The 14,718-nt window shown below is 41.0% G+C and overlaps 1 protein-coding gene across 4 annotated transcripts in view; it reads left to right on the forward strand.

Moving 5' to 3' along the window:
- Window positions 1–14,718, forward strand: part of LOC133630259 (junctional cadherin 5-associated protein-like) — a 128,676-nt gene that overhangs the window by 71,183 nt on the left and 42,775 nt on the right. Inside the window, exon 1 of one of the 4 annotated variants that reach the window (XM_062021738.1) lies at window positions 8,210–8,280. The exons of the other annotated variants lie outside the window; for them this stretch is intronic. The gene's annotated coding sequence lies outside the window, so the exon portion shown is untranslated. Of the gene's footprint in view, window positions 1–8,209; window positions 8,281–14,718 lie in introns of those variants that run through there. 4 annotated transcript variants of the gene reach the window in all.

Raw genomic sequence — 14,718 nt, forward strand, 5'->3', positions numbered from 1 at the left:
AATAGTGAGAGTCCAGTCCATAGTGGATCTAACATAATAGTGAGAGTCCGGTCCATAGTGGATCTAACATAATAGTGAGAGAGTCCAGTCCATAGTGGATCTAACATAATAGTGAGAGTCCAGTCCATAGTGGATCTAACATAATAGTGAGAGAGTCCAGTCCATAGTGGATCTAACATAATAGTGAGAGTCCAGTCCATAGTGGATCTAACATAATAGTGAGAGTCCAGTCCATAGTGGATCTAACATAATAGTGTGAGAGTCCAGTCCATAGTGGATCTAACATAATAGTGTGAGAGTCCAGTCCATAGTGGATCTAACAAAATAGTGTGAGAGTCCAGTCCATAGTGGATCTAACATAATATTGTGAGAGTCCAGTCCATAGTGGATCTAACATAATAGTGAGAGTCCAGTCCATAGTGGATCTAGCATAATACTGTGAGAGTCTAGTCCATAGTGGATCTAGCATAATATTGTGAGAGTCCAGTCCATAGTGGATCTAGCATAATACTGTGAGTCCATTCCATAGTGGATCTAACATAATATAGTGAGAATCCAGTCCATAGTGGATCTAGCATAATATTGTGAGAGTCCAGTCCATAGTGGATCTAACATAATATAGTGAGAATCCAGTCCATAGTGGATCTAACATAATATTGTGAGAGTCCAGTTCATAGTGGATCTAACATAATATAGTGAGAATCCAGTCCATAGTGGATCTAACATAATTTTGTGAGAGTCCAGTCCATAGTGGATCTAACATAATATAGTGAGAATCCAGTCCATAGTGGATCTAACATAATATTGTGAGAGTCCAGTCCATAGTGGATCTAACATAATAGTGAGAGTCCAGTCCATAGTGGATCTAGCATAATACTGTGAGAGTCCATTCCATAGTGGATCTAGCATAATATTGTGAGAGTCCAGTCCATAGTGGATCTAACATAATATAGTGAGAATCCAGTCCATAGTGGATCTAACATAATATTGTGAGAGTCCAGTCCATAGTGGATCTAACATAAAAGAGTGAGAGTCCAGTCCATAGTGGATCTAGCATAATATTGTGAGAGTCCAGTCCATAGTGGATCTAACATAATATAGTGAGAATCCAGTCCATAGTGGATCTAACATAATATTGTGAGAGTCCAGTCCATAGTGGATCTAACATAATATCGTGAGAATCCAGTCCATAGTGGATCTAACATAATATAGTGAGAATCCAGTCCATAGTGGATCTAACATAATATTGTGAGAGTCCAGTCCATAGTGGATCTAACATAAAAGAGTGAGAGTCCAGTCCATAGTGGATCTAGCATAATATTGTGAGAGTCCAGTCCATAGTGGATCTAACATAATATAGTGAGAATCCAGTCCATAGTGGATCTAACATAATATTGTGAGAGTCCAGTCCATAGTGGATCTAACATAATATCGTGAGAATCCAGTCCATAGTGGATCTAACATAATATAGTGAGAATCCAGTCCATAGTGGATCTAACATAATATTGTGAGAGTCCAGTCCATAGTGGATCTAACATAAAAGAGTGAGAGTCCAGTCCATAGTGGATCTAGCATAATACTGTGAGAGTCCAGTCCACAGTGGATCTAACATAATATAGTGAGAATCCAGTCCATAGTGGATCTAACATAATATTGTGAGAGTCCAGTCCATATTGGAGCTAACATAAAAGAGTGAGAGTCCAGTCTATAGTGGATCCAGCATAATATTGTGAGAGTCTGGCTGCCACCTACTGATATGGAAGAGTATTACACGGTTACTCTGCCAAGCTGTAGACAGTACAGCCACTCAACAACGACACATTTGCGGATTATAATTACTGGTTTGCAAAATATATTTTTAACCCAATTAGGTGAAATTACATAATCTCCCACGGCACACCAGACTGTATCTCACGGCAACACGAGCTGAGATGTATTAACGAGTACTATAATCCTAAATTGTTGACAGTATATGTTAACACCTGCAAGCAATCTATAAGGGAACTGCATTTTTTTTAGTTTGAACATATGTTCTCTTTGTAATTTATAGATCTATTAAAGAGAACGTTTTCCATTAGTGTAACAGGTTAACTTATAGACGTGTGGCTCCTGACCCAGGAGGGTTTTTCTAATAGATGTTGGGTACTGGCCAGATGATATGTCAACTTTTAATGTAGCTGAGTTAGTGTCCACCTGAAATGGAGGTCAGTCCGAGATTTGCCCGGCTGTTTATCTGTCAGGCCCCTGTCAAAAACAGGCCCCTGACATGTTTCCACTGTACGAACAGAAGCCTGCGGAGAGGCTGATTGGAAACATTCGGGACACAGCCGGCGCACCTCCGTCTCCACAGCGGCACACTTCCTCGGGAAGAGAGACGGGCCTTTCAACGGACAAGGCGATGTCACATAGATAAACAAGCCGCGGACCTTCGCTGTTTGCTAAATGTGATGGGCTGTCGTCCCCGAGAAGGGCCCGTGTGTGCTCAGTCCAAACAGATGCAGGCCAGCCCGCGGCCAAGTCCACACCCTGCACGACTGGGAACAATGTGGAGAGGTGCGGCTGGTGTGGAATATTTTGAGTAAACAGGATGGTCATCTTTTTGATTCGGTGTATGTGGTTTCTTTGTGTGCCGAAGATTCCTTTTCTGTTTGGGGTGTTGTACAGTTTCACCGCATCTACGAGTCCCTCAGGGGGACATAAATCACTGTGACTCAATTTCTTTTGACCACAGAACAACATGTTTTTATAGACAACCGCAGATGTTCCGATCAGGCCAATTTCGATCATCCATGAGTGGGATTGGTCGACACAGACTCATGTCCGGGTTTCCCCTAGATCAGACCTGGGCAAAATACGGCTTGCAGACCATATGCGGCCCATTAAGATTTTCAATCCAGCCCACCGGACGTTCTACATAATTTTTTTAGACCTTAAACATCAAAACTGTAGCCGCCAATATGATGTGCAGTGCTGTTTTTAAAGGCCTACTGAAACCTACTACTACCGACCACGCAGTCTGATAGTTTATATATCAATGATGAAATCTTAACATTGCAACACATGCCAATACGGCCGGGTTAACTTATAAAGTGACATTTAAAACTTCCCGGGAAATATCCGGCTGAAACGTCGCGGTATGATGACGTAAGCGCGTGACGAAGTCAGAGTAACGGAAGTTATGGTACCCGTAGAATCCTATACAAAAAGCTCTGTTTTCATTTCATAATTCCACAGTATTCTGGACATCTTTTGCAATTTGTTTAATGAACAATGAAGGCTGCAAAGAAGACAGTTATAAGTGGGATCAGTGTATTAGCAGCGGACTACAGCAACACAACCAGGAGGACTTTGCTGGAGCCGCCAACCTCACCTTGACTTCCTACGTCCCCGGGCCGCCAAACGCATCGGGTGAAGTCCTTCGTCCTTCTGCCGATCGCTGGAACGCAGGTGAGCACGGGTGTTGATGAGCAAATGAGGGCTGGCTGGCGTAGGTGGAGAGCTAATGTTTTTAGCATAGCTCTGTGCGGTCCGGTTGCTAAGTTAGCTTCAATGGCGTCGTTAGCACAGCATTGTTAACCTTCGCCAGCCTGGAAAGCATTAACCGTGTATTTACATGTCCACGGTTTAATAGTATTGTTGATTTTCTATCTATCCTTCCAGTCAGGGGTTTATTTTTTTGTTTCTATATGCAGTTAAAGCACGATGCTATCACGTTAGCTCGTAGCTAAAGCATTTTGCCGATGTATTGTCGTGGAGATAAAAGGCACTGAATGTCCATTTCGCGTTCTCGACTCTCATTTTCAAGAGGATATAGTATCCGAGGTGGTTTAAAATACAAATCCGTGATCCACAATAGAAAAAGGAGAGAGTGTGGAATCCAATGAGCCAGCTTGTACCTAAGTTACGGTCAGAGCGAAAAAAAATACGTCCATCACTGCCTCTCAAGTCCTTCACTGTAACGTTCCTCATCTACGAATCTTTCATCCTCGCTCAAATTAATGGGGTAATCGTCACTTTCTCGGTCCGAATCTCTCTCGCTCCATTGTAAACAACGGGGAATTGTGAGGAATCCTAGCTCCTGTGACGTCACGCTACTTCCGCTACAGGCAAGGCTGTTTTTTTTATCAGCGAGCAAAAGTTGCGAACTTTATCGTCGATTTTCTCTACTAAATCCTTTCAGCAAAAATATGGCAATATCGCGAAATGATCAAGTATGACACATAGAATGGATCTGCTATTCCCGTTTAAATAAAAAAAAAATCATTTCAGTAGGCCTTTAAATGACCATAAGTCTTTAAAGGCCTACTGAAAGCCACTACTAGCGACCACGCAGTCTGATAGTTTATATATCAATGATGAAATCTTAACATTGCAACACATGCCAATACGGCCGGGTTAACTTACAAAGTGACATTTTAAATTTCCCGGGAAATGTCCGGCTGAAAACGTCTATGTATGATGACGTTTGCGCGTGACGTCACGGATTGAACGGAAGTATTCGGACACATTGTATCACAATACAAACAGCTTCTGTTTTCATCGCAAAATTCCACAGTATTCTGGACATCTGTGTTGGTGAATCTTTTGCAATTTGTTTAATGAACAATGGAGACAGCAAAGAAGAAAGTTGTAGGTGGGATCGGTGTATTAGCGGCTGGCTACCGCAACACAACCAGGAGGACTTTGAGTTGGATAGCAGACGCGCTATCCGACGCTAGCCGCCGCTAGCCGCCGACCGCACCGATGATCGGGTGAAGTCCTTCGTCGCGCCGTCGATCGCTGGAACGCAGGTGAGCACGGGTGGTGATGAGCAGATGAGGGCTGGCGTAGGTGGAGAGCTAATGTTTTTAGCATAGCTCTGTCGAGGTCCCATAGCTAAGTTAGCTTCAATGGCGTCGTTAGCAACAGCATTGCTAGGCTTCTCCAGGCTGGACAGCATTAGTAGAAGTAATAGTAGTATTGTTGATCTTCTGTTTATCCTTCCAGTCAGGGGCATGTTCCTTCTGTTTCTATCTGCAGTTAAGCACGATGCTATCACGTTAGCTCCGAAGCTAAAATGCTTCACCGATGTATTGTCGTGGAGATAAAAGTCACTGTGAATGTCCATTTCGCGTTCTCGACTCTCATTTTCAAGAGGATATAGTATCCCAGGTGGTTTAAAATACAAATCCGTGATCCACAATAGAAAAAGGAGAAAGTGTGGAATCCAATGAGCCCTTGTACCTAAGTTACGGTCAGAGCGAAAAAAGATACACCCTGGCGTCCTGCACTGCACTCTAATCCTTCACTCTCACTTTCCTCATCCTTGAATCTTTCATCCTCGCTCAAATTAATGGGGTAATCGTTGCTTTCTCGGTCCGAATCGCTCTCGCTGCTGGTGTAAACAATGTGCAGATGTGAGGAGCTCTTCAACCTGCGACGTCACACTACTTCCGGTACAGGCAAGGCTTTTTTATCAGCGACCAAAAGTTGCGAACTTTATCGTCGATGTTCTCTACTAAATCCTTTCAGCAAAAATATGGCAATATCGCGAAATGATCAAATATGACACATAGAAAGGACCTGCTATCCCCGTTTCAATAAGAAAATTTCATTTCAGTAGGCCTTTAACTATAGAAAGTATTTCAATGGTTAAAATCTGCACTTTTGAGTATTTTTCGAGTCATTACAGTAATCTACGTCACAGCAGCTCAGGCCAGGAACAATACAGAGTGGGCGGGGTTTTTTTTCAGAGCAGCCAGCCCCAAACGCAACTCATTCATCTATTTAAAGGCAATTGGGTTATTGTGATAGTTCCAAAAAAAATCCCCCCAAATTCTTCCCAAATTTAGCAGGAAATCCCCATTTAAATGAATGGGCCATTTTTTCAAAGTTCCACAATTAACACATTTCTCAACCGATCCCAACACCAACTTGTTCAGCTCATGAATTTCATCACATGGCGCCATCTTGGAAGTATGCCAACGGTTCCAAGGTTAGCATGCTAATGTTTTATGCTAGCATGTGAACTCATTATGACGATTTTACCTTTAAAATCATGGATTTTGTTACTTGAAACTATTTTAGAAATACACCAGCTGTTCCTCTGTTAGTATGTTTATGTTGGCATGTTAACATTAGCGTGCTAACGTTTTATGCTAGCATTTTAGCAAATTTTGTACATCTCAACCTAATAATGACGGTTTTTGTTACTTGGTGCCATCTTAGAAGAATGCTAACTCAGTCTTTCCCACACATTCATTTATTTGTGGCGGCCCGCCACGAAAGAATTACGTCCGCCACAAATAAAAAAATTTTTTAAAAAATTAAAAAAATTAATTTTTATTTATTTTTATTTATTTTTTGTCCTGTCCAGCTTCTCAGGTAAATCATATAGTTGATGTAGATGCCCATATAGGCTGTTCAGATTTACTTTACAAAAGAGAAGTGTAGAATACTTCTCTTGTTGCCTTATTTGTATTTGACCACTACTGTTTTCTGTTTATTTGTTACTGACTGTGGCAGGACACCTCTGCCTCTGTTTCACTTTATGTTGCTGGTAAATAATATGGTTGTAGTAGTAGGCTAAAGTTAAATTATTTAGTATGCACTAATTAAAGGGGCAGAGCTTTAAGAGACATTTTAGCTTTTATATTTTATAAGATATATTTTTTGTAAGAACCACAATTAATAAATATATTTCAGTGAATAACTTATTGTTCAAATCTGTATATAAATATGTACATAAAGTGTTGTAATTATATTGTAAAATGGATGGATGGATGGACGTTTAAAACAAAACTGTTATTATTAATTAGTAAGTATACATTTTTTGAGCCTTTTTAGAGAAAATCATCATTGTAGTAAATTATGCAAATTGCTCAATGATGCCATGGTGACCACGCCCATAGCCACGCCCATAGCCACGCCCCCCACCGCCACAGGTATCTTGGCAGTTCATGGGAAACACTGTAACTGTTCCCCTAATACCATGCTAATGTTAGCAAGCTACGTTTTATAGTAGCATGTAAGCTCATTATGAAGAATTTACCTTTAAAATCATGGATTTTGTTACTCGAAACTATTTTAGAAATATGCCAGCTGTTCCTCGGTTAGTATGTGTATGTTGGCATGTTAACATTAGCGTGCTAACGTTTTATGCTAGCATTTTAGCACATTTTGTACATCTCAACCTAATAAATACGTTTTTTGTTACTTGGTGCCATCTTAGAAGAATGCTAGCTGTTCCCCTATTACCATGCTAATGTTAGCAAACTACGTTTTATAGTAGCATGTAAGCTCATTATGAAGAATTTACCTTTAAAATCATGGATTTTGTTACTGGAAACTATTTTAGAAATATGCCAGCTGTTCCTCTGTTAGTATGTTAATGTTAGCATGTTAAAATTAGCGTGCTAACATTTTATGATAGCATTTTAGCAAATTTTGTACATTTCAACCTAATAATGACAGTTTTTGTTACTTGGTGCCATCTTGGAAGAATGCTAGCTGTTCCCCTATTACCATGCTAATGTTAGCAAGCTACGTTTTATAGTAGCATGTAAGCTCATTTGAAGATTTTACCTTTAAAATAATGGATTTTGTTACTTGACACTATTTTCAAAATATGCCAGCTGTTCCTTTGTTAGTATGTAAATGTTGGCATGTTAACATTGGAATGCTCACATTTTTTGCCAGCATTTTAGCTATTTTTATTAATTAATTTTATTTAACCTAATGACTAATTACTGAAAAATTACTGAGTGCCATCGTAGAAGCACGCCAGCTGTTACCCTGTTATGCTATTGTTAACATAATAACGTTAGCATGGTGAAACATTTTTGCCGGCTTTTCAGCTAATATCATACTTTTTAACCAGCTAATCACTATTCTTACATTCATTCTACATTCTATAAGCATTTCAGTTCAGCTTGAACATTGGGGCAGTACACGCAATTTCTGTAGAAATTGCTACATCTAGTTAGTTATAGTATTAACATGTTTTTTTGGTAATTTTAAGCAATAATGGAACTTCTTTCCTCAGTACATCGAACTCTGTTTCCTTAGCAGTGCATTTCCGGCAACAAATGTGTGTTCCGACTTCCACTAAACAAACTGGAGTGTGTTTCTAATCATGGCAGACTTGGCAATAGACAACGAAGACGACTATTTTTGGACACATTATGATTCACAACCTTATCTTTTTTTTAAGCTGGCTATATGGAGATTCAACTGCTGCTTATAGAAGCGAGCACGAAGAGAGGCTGAAACGTTGTAGCAGACGGAAGCCGAGAGAGTGAGGTCAGCGTGACTTTGACACTGTAAATATGGAACTTGGAGTCAAGCTACGTCGACATAAATGGATTGCTTACCCCAAAAATCAACTGGAAAGGTCCCCGGCCTGCTCGACCAAACACACTATAATATTGATCAAGATACAGGCAGCACGTCATGCTTGTTAGTACGACAAAAGTACATATGCTGTGAAGCTAGCTGTGCACAAACAAAACATGAAATATGGGTTAATACTTTACAGATACTGTGATATGATTGTTCATGTTTTTCAGTCAGTACAGATTGGTGTCCTATCACAGTGTTGTGCATTACAAACTCAAAACGTAGAAGCTTGCTTGTCTCTTGCCATAGCCAGCCGAAGCATGCCAATGTGTTAGTACGCTAGAAAAATAGTTCCTCAGTGTTCACTCTTACAATAACAATGTTGCTACAGTTTGGTTATTTGACCAGCTCTTCCTCCCAGGGATTCTAAGCTGCTGGTCATTCCCGAATTCTTAAATGGCACATAAGCTGATGTTTATATTCAATCACCAGGCAGTAGTTGGTATTTTGTGGTTTATTCTCCAAGCTTAGAGGACAAACGTGAGACCAACCCAGCACACCAGCGTTCCCTCGCCCAGTCTCGATCGGTCTCCCCCAAACCCACGGAAGTCCCGTGATACTCTCCTTCCTCCTCCCCACCTCCTGTCCAGCACCGCGCTGTGCTTCTTATCTTAGGAATGTTATGACAGTCTCAACAGAGAGAATATTCAACACTCTGACTCTCATCAAGGACACTCAAATGCAAGCACTTTGTACCAGACGAGACATTAGCTGATGAGAATATGACTATAGGAGTTTAGAAAGAAGTAATACTTAAATATGGATATGGTTCTGATCTGGTTACATTTTTAAAGTTATTTAGAGGTAGTATTGATTGCTAACATTAGCTGCATGGCTAACCTCCGAGATTGAGCTGATTTTTAAAAGTTAGAATGCAAAAAAAAACAAAAACCTTTTGTCTTTATAAGGATTGTAAACGATAGGCAACATTTAAAAAAAAAAGTGCAGTTCCCCTTTAAGATGGTAAGAAATGCAGTTTATTTGGAGGTGATTATTATTCACACTGTATGAAAACACACAATTAGCTGCTAGCCGCGTGTCGGACGGGGGACTAAAAATAGTGTCAGCCAAACAGAACGACATATTGTGATCGGCATAAAAAGGCATTAATTGGTCTATTCAGGTCTATTTTCATACAAAAGGCACACCGGATTATAGGGCACATCAAAGGGGTCATATTATTTTTATTTTTTTCTAAATGTAAAAAACTTCCTTGTGGTCTGCATAACATGTAATGGTGGTTCTTTGCTCAAAAGAAATGTTTTACACATCATCTTTAAGTCGCTTTCTGAGTTGTAGCGGTGTAGCGTGCAAGGACGGGAGTGGAAGAAGTGTCAAAAGATGGCGCTAACTGTTTTAATGACATTCAGACTTTACTTCAATCAATAATGGAGCAGCATCTCCTCATCCGTGGCTCACCAGTGCAACAACAACGCCCGTGACAAACTGTCCGACCGGAACTCTCTAATAACTAAAGTTCCTTGGGTGAATAATGTAAACTCACTATACCGGTATGTTTTAGTGCTTTCATGGCGAGTTTACTGACATATATAAGTAAGAAATTTACACTACTTTATATTAGAAATGACAACAGCGGAGGATGAATGTCCCATAACCAGAAGATAGAGAAATGGAAGAAGCTTATCGACTACGTTGTCGGCATGAACTTATGCAGATCCCAAATACAGATCAGCAGGTACCAGAAGGTAAAAAAGTTGCTTTTTCATAATATTATGAAACAAAACACCAGATAATATGTCTTACCTTAAGTTACGGTCAGAGCGAAAAAAGATATGTCTTGCACTGCATTTTAGTCCTTAACTCTAACGTTCCTCATCCACAAATCTTTCATCCTGGCTCAAATTAATGGGGTAATCGTCGCTTTCTCGGTCCAAATCGCTCTAGCTGCATTGAAAACAATAGGAGGAGGCGATCAACTGACTACGTCACGCTACTTCCGGTAGGGGCAAGGCTTTTTTTTTATCAGATACCAAAAGTTGCGATCTTTATCGTCGTTGTTCTCTACTAAATCCTTTCAGCAAAAATATGGCAATATCGCGAAATGATCAAGTATGACACATAGAATGGACCTGCTATCCCCGTTTAAATAAAAAAAATTTCATTTCAATAGGCCTTTAACCGTGTATTTACATGTCCATGGTTTAATAGTATTGTTGATCTTCTGTCTACCCTTCCAGTCAGGGATGTATTTATTTTGTTTGTATATGCAGTTAAGCACGATGCTATCACGTTAGCTCCGTAGCTAAGTTAGCTTCAATGGCGTCGTTAGCAACAGCATTGTTAACCTTCGCCAGGCTGGAAAGCATTAACCGTGTATTTACATGTCCATGGTTTAATAGTATTGTTGATCTTCTGTCTATCCTTCCAGTTAGGGGTTTATTTATTTTGTTTCTATCTGCATTTGAGCCCGATGCTATCACGTTAGCTCAGTGGCTAAAGAGCTTCGCCGATGTATTGTCGTGGAGATAAAAGTCACTGTGAATGTCCATTTCGCGTTCTCGACTCTCATTTTCAAGAGGATATAGTATCCGAGGTGGTTTAAAATACAAATCCGTGATCCACAATAGAAAAAGGAGAAAGTTTGGAATCCAATGAGCCAGCTTGTACATAAGTTACGGTCAGAGCGAAAAAAGATATGTCTTGCACTGCATTTTAGTCCTTAACTCTAACGTTCCTCATCCACAAATCTTTCATCCTCGCTCAAATTAATGGGGTAATCGTCGCTTTCTCGGTCCGAATCGCTCTAGTTGCATTGAAAACAATAGGAGGAGGCGATCAACTGACTACGTCACGCTACTTCCGGTAGGGGCAAGGCTTTTTTTTTATCAGATACCAAAAGTTGCGATCTTTATCGTCGTTGTACTAAATCCTTTCAGCAAAAATATGGCGATATCGCGAAATGATCAAGTATGATTGATTGATTGATTAATTGAGACTTTTATTAGTAGGTTGCACAGTGAAGTACATATTCCGTACAATTGACCACTAAATGGTAACACCCGAATACGTTTTTCAACTTGTTTAAGTCGGGGTCCACTTAAATTGATTCATGATACAGATATATACTATCATATATACTATCATCATAATACAGTCATCACACAAGATAATCACATTGAATTATTTACATTATTTACAATCAGGGGTGTGGAGGGAGGGGGGTGGGTGGGGGGGGGGTATGGACATCAAGTAGTGGACATAGAGAGAGAGAGAGAGAGAGAGAGAGAGAGATCAGAAGGCATAAGAAAAAGAATCTGCATTTGATTGTTTACATTTGATTATTAGCAATCCGGGGAGGGTGTTAGTTTAGGGTTGTAGCTGCCTGGAGGTGAACTTTTATTGCGGTTTTGAAGGAGGATAGAGATGCCCTTTCTTTTATACCTGTTGGGAGCGCATTCCACATTGATGTGGCATAGAAAGAGAATGAGTTAAGACCTTTGTTAGTTCGGAATCTGGGTTTAACGTGGTTAGTGGAGCACCCCCTGGTGTTGTGGTTATGGCGGTCATTTACGTTAAGGAAGTAGTTTGACATGTACTTCGGTATCAGGGAGGTGTAGCGGATTTTATAGACTAGGCTCAGTGCAAGTTGTTTAACTCTGTCCTCCACCTTGAGCCAGCCCACTTTAGAGAAGTGGGTAGGAGTGAGGTGGGATCTGGGGTGGAGGTCTAGAAGTAACCTGACTAGCTTGTTCTGAGATGTTTGGAGTTTAGATTTGAGGGTTTTGGAGGTGCTAGGGTACCAGGAGGTGCATGCGTAATCGAAAAAGGGTTGAACGAGAGTTCCCACCAGAATCCTCAAGGTGCTTTTGTTGACCAGAGAGGAAATTCTGTAGAGAAATCTCGTTCGTTGGTTAACCTTTTTGATTACCTTGGTTGCCATTTTATCACAGGAAAGGTTAGCCTCTAGAATGGAACCTAGGTAGGTGACCTCATCTTTCCTGGTGATGACACTGTCACCTACTTTTATGGTGAAGTGATTGACTCTCTGACACATAGAATGGACCTGCTATCCCCGTTTAAGTAAAAAAAAATCATTTCAGTAGGCCTTTAAAAGTCACCAAATGCAACGGGTCCATCAGACCCACAAACGCTGGCTGAGTAACAACAATAAGAACATTACACGAGGGTTAAGTGCGCCTTATAGTCCGAAGAATACGGTACTTTTTCACGAAAATCGATCCTCACATCCCTAATCCACTCAGGTTTGGACAAACCTTTTCAATTCCAGGCGTCAGTCCCTCCCGAAACATTGTTGACCACGCAGACCGTCCCTCACCACCAGCCCTCGTCTTAGTCCGGCCATAAATAAGGAGGTGACACCAAACTGTCAACCTGCAGACCGTCACAGTCCTGCAGTCAGCCGTGTGCAGTCAGCCGAAAATGCTCCTAATTGTTTCACGTTTTCCGTCAACCAAACCCCGGGCCTGGACCAGCGTTCACATCGCAGCACGAGTCGCCCGCCTGGCTTCTTTGACCGCATCGTGAGTGGAAATGAAAGTGGCTGATGTGACGAGAACACACGGGGGCGGTGCGAGGGTCGTCTGTGGGGGAAAATGCCAGCCCTCATGTGGTTCCGTTTATTTTTAGCGCACTAGGCGGTGTATGTGATCCATATAAACTATTTCATTAATTCCCTTTCTGAGTGAGCAATGTCAACAAAAAAATACAGAAGAGCCGCATTTCATCCGCCCGGAGCTGACGACTACAATGCCAGTCCTTTTTCCAACACAAGAGGGTATTGTCACGGAGCACAGTGTTTTTGTGTCAGGGGGGATGAACGTCGGCCATTGTTGCACAGTGTTCCCTTTCAATCCCAGGTTTTATTTGTTATAAAATGACTAATTCTATTGCGTAACCGCGTTCAAATGCAGCCTGTCATGGGGAAGAAGGAGCAGCGGGGGCGGAGGCTGCATGGCGGCGGATCACTTTACAAGAGGAAATCCTCACTTTAACTGATGATGTAGATAATCCTCATTTACTGGCGACACCAGGAGCAATTGCCTCAGATGAGGGATTACGTTCGCTCCACAACATATGGATGGTTTGTATGTAAATGGCAAGGTAAAGTGGATTATCATATTAAATATGACATTAAAGAACGCAGCGCTTGACCCAAGTCTAATTTATTAAAGGCTTTTGGCTTTTTGCAGGGAAAAAGTACTGATTGGTTCTGCTTTTATGCTGCCGGAGAGTTTGGAAAACCCGTGTCTAAAACACGAAAATAAAAACAATCAATCTTTGTATTATTTACCTACTCGAGCATTAGCCTAATTCCCGTAAACTGCCGCGAATGGACGTTGACACGCTTCTCAATTAGCTGATTGACGTGGTAAATCTGATGCTGCTCTTCTTTCCGTCTTCCCGTCATTAAATGTAAAGGTAGAAAATGAAGTTGGCAGTTGGCAATGGAGAAAATAACCGTATTGTAAACCAAATTAAACGCGCGGCTCTCAGGAATATGTGCATGCTGCAACATTTTTAGGGCTGCAGCCGTCGGTTATTTTAGTAATCAAGTAACCTATCGACTATTCGATTGATCAAATACTTAGGGCTGCAACAACTACCGTATTTTCCGCACCATAAGCCGCCCCCGTGTTATTAGCCGCACTTTCAATGAATGGCATATTTCAAAACTTTGTTTACCTATTAGCCGCCCCCGTGTTATTAGCCGCACCTACGCTGCGCTAAAGGGAATGTCAACAAAAACAGTCAAATAGGTCAGTCAAACTTTAATAATATATTACAAACCAGCGTTCTAACAACTCTGTTCACTCCCAAAATGTAATGTGCAAACGTGCAATCACAAAAATAGTAACACTCAAAATAGTGCCGAGCAATAGCAACATCAATAACTCAACGTTGCTCGAACGTTAAAGGCCTACTGAAATGAATTTTTTTTATTTAAACGGGGATAGCAGATCTATTCTATGTGTCATACTTGATCATTTCGCGATATTGCCATATTTTTGCTGAAAGGATTTAGTATAGAACAACGACGATAAAGATTGCAACTTTTGGTATCTGATAAAAAAAAAGGCTTGCCCCTACCGGAAGTAGCGTGACGTAGTCAGTTGAACATATACGCAAAGTTCCCTATTGTTTACAATGATGGCCGCATGAAGTGAGAGAGATTCGGACCGAGAAAGCGACAATTTCCCCATTAATTTGAGCGAGGATGAAAGATTTGTGGATGAGGAAAGTGAGAGTGGAGGATTAGAGGGCAGTGGAAGCGATTCAGATAGGGAAGATGCTGTGAGAGCCGGGGGTGGGACCTGATATTCAGCTGGGAATGACTACAACAGTAAATAAACACAAGACATA

Source organism: Entelurus aequoreus, linkage group LG15 (genome assembly GCF_033978785.1).
Source record: "Entelurus aequoreus isolate RoL-2023_Sb linkage group LG15, RoL_Eaeq_v1.1, whole genome shotgun sequence".
Taxonomy (NCBI): Eukaryota; Metazoa; Chordata; class Actinopteri; order Syngnathiformes; family Syngnathidae; genus Entelurus; species Entelurus aequoreus.